Raw genomic sequence first — 6,177 nt, 5'->3', positions numbered from 1 at the left:
TTGAACCCTAGCTATAGCTGATTTGCATCCCAGCTGTGAGGTAGTAACAATTGGAGTTGCACTTGAACCTGCACAATGCCTTATCAGTGTCACTATGGAGACTTGCATCTGTTCAACCAAATATACCCTTTTCTTCAACACAGCTGTGAGCTGTAGACAACAGCATTTATTGTTGTCCAGCCACCATCACATCCCACACACAGCAGCTTGCATCTGAACTTGACTTTGGATTGGCGAGAGTCTTTTTGTGTATTTTTGTTCTTAGTGCAGCTCATTTCCAATCTGAAGGCCAGCTACTGCTGTTTGGTAATATGTTGAACTCCATAGGCCTGGAATTTCAATTTTTTTTCATCATTTTAGGAGCAAGGCCACTTGGCCTCAGGTGTTGTTTTGTATTTATAGGGCAGCAAGAATACAGCAATGATTTGAAGTCCACGGTAATAGTGAATTTAATGTAAGGGTCAAGGATGATCTAATTTTTAATATATACTATAATTTTCATTGAAAACAAATGTTTATTTCACAAAATATTTTATTGGTAACATAAATGTTACAAACATTAGGCTGTAATCCTTGTTTGTTTGCTAATTTATCAAACTTTTTTACTTTTGTTTTTGAGCTTCTCTTCTGAGAACGTCCCTCTTTGCCGTGTAGCACTGGCACATCGTAAAAAGTCTTGTTTTCTAGCAGTTCATAACTATGCTCAAAATCGAACCCACCATTGGTTATGCATGGTAGCCATGGCCCTCATGGGCTCTGTGAAATTCCTGCCCTTGTCAGGACATATTTATTTTGCCATTGATTTTTACTTTTCACTATAAAATAAAAACAAAAAGAATTTCTCTCTTAACTTAAATGGTAACTTGCAATGCAGAGACTACTAGTGGTAAAATCCAGATTCTGAAATATAGTACCTCTCTGAGACCTGTGCCTCAAACCCATCCAACATGGAGTTTGGTTTGTGGTGTTCACAGCATTGAAAAAATCAATGAAAAATTTCAACACTATCAAGTCCTGCTTCTCATAATCCACAGTAGCGGGGACACTGAGTCTGGAAACAGATGTTAATCATCATCATTTTCAATACTGAGCACCACAGATAAAAAGTTAATGAGCTCCATTGTACTGGGTTAGAGGCAGTAATCTCAGAAACAGATATCTGACAACATGGATAAATAAAACCAAACCTATCTGCATGGATGGAAATCTCCTCAATGGAGTAAGTAAATCTGAATTTTTAAATATGTTCAACTGTCCATTCACCCATGAAAATGACATAAATCACTGTTAACATGGATGAAATATCCTCCACAGCAGCTACATTCAGCATAATTCCTTTCCCTTGGTTAAACGCTGAAAAATTATACCACAAAGGTGGCCATTTTGACATTACACCCTTCAGCTCTAATTCCTCTTGATATGAGCAAGTTTAAAACTCCTTGCTGACAAGGTAGCTGATGAAATGGCTTTGAAGGTTTTACAACAGTCCACCAGGTTGTTACTTAGAAAATACAGGGAATTTTGTCTACGGCCTGAACATACAGCAAAGCTGTTTCCCCTGTTACTGATCTCTGTCATTGGCTTCACTGATGTGTCACACCAAGAATAGAGCATCTGCCCTCCTTCTAATGAGAGATCTCCCACCTAGCAGATGCAGCCAGTAGAGAGGATTGTGGGTCTACTGGTCAGCTGCGTCTGGATGGGTTGATAGAGCCCTACAACCCCTCTGAGCCCCCATCCCTCAGGCCTGGTAATGAAATTCAGTGCTCCCAAGGGGGGATTTGCAGTGCATTCTGTGGCCACGGTTATCGAACACATGGTGTGGCAACCTGTGAGGCCTAAAAGGCCAGTGTTGATGTCTGATGCAGGAGAGTATATGAATATGATGGAGGGGCTGGCAGAGCAGTAGTTATGATAAGTCTTTCAGAGCAATGCAGTCAAATACTAGAAATAAATAGAAATGGCTATCAAGTTGAACTGACACCGCTGTCAATGAAAACTGAGTAGATTTATCCTCATAAAAGTAGGAATTAATGAAGGGCTGTTGTATTCGACTGATACAGGGGTACCATAAAGTGTAACTCGATAACAGTGAGGTAACCTCTGTTGTTTGTGCCTTGTCACAGTGGCGTTGACATGGGATCAATCCCTTGTCTTGTTTCAAGATTGAAGCCTCAAATCAGTGAGACTGTCTGTATCAAGATGGATGAAGGATGATAATAGTGTATCAAGACTAAAGGGTGTTAGGCAACAACCTTTGAAACCACTCCAGATTGGAGGAGTAAATGTACTCTAAGTTCCAACTCTGAGCCTGCATGAGGTGTGATTAAGTGCATAGCATTAGAGATTGAACCATTTTCAATATAGGGATAGGACTATAATGAGATTTTTTTGAAGGAAGGGGGTTGTCCAGCAACCCCCACACTAGCACCCCGTTGTGGAAACCCTGAGCCCCTCAGGGGTCATGAGAGAGTCAGAGGTAAGGAGGATGGATGTGCAGATGAGGGTGGGGGTGGGGGGCAGCTTCTGTCCAACCTGATACTCTCCTAGCCCTCCACTGTTATTGTTTAGCAGGACTACTGCCCCTGAACTTCACAGATATTCTGTCCACACCCCATAAAAAAGGGACAGAGAAAAAGAAGGGGGTCTTGAATCATTTGATCAATTTATTTTCTTTTATTTATTTTTCTTTTCTTTTTTTCCTGTCTCCCCCTTTGGACATCTCTGTTTGAAAGGCAACCGTGGAAGGATGCATGGAGATTAGCTGGGAATGACACTGAGAAATATTTCTGATTAATCCTTTGCTAGGCTTAAGGTTTGAGTTGAGAAAAAGGCTGAAGCCTCAAGGGTTGGGGTTAGAGCTGGAGCATCATATTTTATGGATTCACTGCACATACCTGCAGACAATTATAGCAATGTTGGATAATTGATTTAAATATTAACAAATCACATTAAAAGTTGCCACATGTTCTAATATTCCACTGTCTTATTTTCCCTTGTCCCTGACCTCTTCCTCTGTTCAGAAGAGGGAACACTTTAAACAATGAATATGCAGTTGAAGGTTTGTGCTGCGAGATGGTCGGGCAGGCATGAACCCCACTGCCCAGGGGCTTCCTCCTTTGTCCTTCTAATGGGAGTAAAACTCTCCTTACTCTGACACAGTGAGCTGTCTCGGCTGTGTTATACAAACAGGCTATTGTAGTTGCTGTTGGAGGTCTTCCCAGGTCTTTTGTTTAACAAACTGATGGTCATTTATGAGGTATCATAGTCAAGTTCAATGTCTAAACGTAGTGTTTCTGAGAAAGAAAAAGTTATTTCTGTACTGAACCCCATGTTTTCAAAATTCATCTTCAAACATTAGGGATTTATTGGTTTTTGATACTTGATATTAATACCAAAACAACATTATTTTTGGTGCCTTACATAAACCTGTTTTCTTCAAACCCTTTCATCATTAAACAGAAGAAGCCAACAACAGACAAAAATGGCAAAGTTTGATTGAAATCAGGAACAATCTGACCAAACAATGAACTTAATTTAAAATTTTCCACCTTCCCCACATTTCCTCACATTAAATGATGCATGAGTGAGAATTTTTTATACCAATACAATAACATTGAGTTCAAAAGTAGTGTGGGAACAGCCTTGCTCTTCTTACAACGAAATATCTTAGTTTCCTAACTTAGTCACAATATGTTTACCCATGGATAAACTGATATTGGCCCCATGGGCCCTGGGGGCCAGGATGTCCCATCTGCATTTGGAGGTTGATTTCTAGTGGTCAATGCAGATTTTTAAAAGCCTGACCAAAAACAGTGTCCCTACCAGCAAGGTGGATCAATAAGCAATATTCTCTAATGTGATAGAGAGGAGGCCTCTTTGTCCTCGAGTTTTAATCAGTGAGGTGTCAGCTCACAGAGTGGGTGTAGCAACTCATATTGTGGAAATCTCATCAAAAACAAAAAGGATAGGTAGGACAATCAGACCTCAGAACACAAGCAAATAAGACACTCAGTGTGGAGAGGTGAGTGGCCAGGTAGTGCTGTAAGACTGACAGGTCATGACTGTATAACAGAGTTGCTATTGCAAGATCAGTGAAAGCACTAATAGACTGAGACTGTAATCTAATGGGACAATAGTATTAGTGAGGGAAGAAGACTATGACTTATAGGCTCCTATGGCATTGCTATGAATTATACAGGACCACTAAATTTTCCAGCTGAAATTCAAAATTGCATCTTATCTAGAAAGGTTTGCACCGTTACAAAACCTCAGAGAATGAAAGGAAGGGAGGTACCTGGTGCCAGGTACCTGACTATCGTTTCATCACAGACATGAAAAACTGTGAACCTGTAAAAAAATTCTGAGCCATTTAACGTGACACCTGACTGACTGTGTTGAAAACAGGCCTGCCCCTTAGACCTCTATTGTCAAAATCCAGCTCTTTAACCAGCTGGAAATTTACTGGTCATGATTACACTTTAGCTACTGGCAAAGCTCACGACCAGCTTTGGATTTATATATAGCATGTATTTATGCTGTTTGGTCCTCCGAAGATGCTCAGTCATGTTTCTACTGCTAATCACTCAGTAGCAGTAGACATATGACTGTGCCATTAGAAGCTTCTGCCTCTGTGGGAATATAAAGCATGAAGGATTTCACAAACTCACTTTTTAACCAATAATGAAAGGAGCTAAATAGACTCTCATAAAAGTTAATTACATTTAACTTCACAAGGCAGTGTGTGCTTGTTAACTCCTCATATATTCAGGTCGGTGTTGGATGAGCGCCCTTTACAGAGAGTCCTATCATCCTCATAATTGTACCTTTACATGGTTCAAATCCTGTTAGCATTAGCCAAAACTCTCAACAGATTGAGATGTTAGGCTCTTTTCTGTCACACTGCAGGAAACTCTGGCCACCACAGGACCTTTGTGTCCTGCTGTAGATTAAACCAAGGGGTGTTTCTGCTGGCCAAGTCCATTGTGAACACTGAGTGTGGAGTCCTGACAGGGGAGGGTTGTCGAGGACACGGTCATGGGCAGCTGTAGGGGGATTACCTTTTACACACATATCTTTAATAAGGTCTCAATCTGAGCGCAGAGTGGGTGCAGTGTTATGGAGATGAGGCTATGAGGGTCAGGTCACTGAAGGCTGAGGACTTGGGGGGGCTATTGTGTCTGTGGTCCCTCCTCCACAGGCTGCTCCGTTGACCAGGACGACCCAGAGCCCTACCCCCTCCTAAAGGTCAGAGGTCACTGACTCTAACCCCTTACTCTGCGGTCTGAGCTAAAGACAGAGCCTCCTGCACAGTCTGCACTGCTCCCCTTCTCATGTAAAGCTCCCCTGTTTGTGGGTTATTTTGAAGGTTCATTATGTGATGATTGTGTCTGAAAACAACTGGAAAATCAGGAAACTTGACTTTCAAGTTATCTTTCAGTGTTCGTAAATATGAATATATGAATAAATTAGTACTGGCAACAGAAATGATTTTGATGTAGAGCATCAGTTTTTTTTAGGATCCCCCCAAAAATATATCAAAAATATATCCTGATTCAAACTATCAGATTAAGTTAAATAGTAAAAGTGAAATCTCAACTCAGGGTCCTCTTAGGGTGGTGACTGGACCTTGAGATATATGTCAATGTATATATTGACATACATTGACATATACATATGTCAATGTATTTATGTGTAAAACTAATGTTTTCATGTTTATTCAAGTTTGATAATTAAATCTTATCTTCCATGCGGGACAAATAAAGGAATATTGAATTGCATTGAATTTTTAGGAGCTAGTTGGATGAGACCCCCTGCCCTCCACCCCCCCCCCCCCCCCAATATAAATGTCCATTCAAAACCCCCTGCTTTCTCTGGTTTAGCATGAAGAAATGGATGTGAATGTGCAAAACGTTTTATCAGCTGTTATTCAACATTTTCAATATAACAGCTTTAAATGGACAATGAGGTGTGTTTACAGTAATATACCACAATATTGTACATTTATGTTGATTTATGTTATTTTTTGATCTTGGCAGTAGTAGTCTGATGAGTATTTAGATATTTACAATCACTCTGAATTTGCATATTGTGCAATTTGCGCAGGGGATCAGTGAAAATCTATTAACACCCATGTAGATATTGACAAGAGCTTCCAGTCAACTGGACGGAGTGGAA

The 6,177-nt window shown here is 40.5% G+C and overlaps 1 protein-coding gene across 1 annotated transcript in view; it reads left to right on the top strand.

Moving 5' to 3' along the window:
- chtopa (chromatin target of PRMT1a) overlaps positions 1-6,177 on the top strand; it is a 214,866-nt gene that overhangs the window by 156,569 nt on the left and 52,120 nt on the right. The gene's annotated exons all lie outside the window — the stretch shown is intronic.

This window comes from Chaetodon trifascialis, chromosome 17, assembly GCF_039877785.1.
Source record: "Chaetodon trifascialis isolate fChaTrf1 chromosome 17, fChaTrf1.hap1, whole genome shotgun sequence".
Taxonomy (NCBI): Eukaryota; Metazoa; Chordata; class Actinopteri; order Chaetodontiformes; family Chaetodontidae; genus Chaetodon; species Chaetodon trifascialis.
Note: the sequence above shows the minus strand (reverse complement) of the source record. Positions and strands in the feature narration are given on the sequence as shown.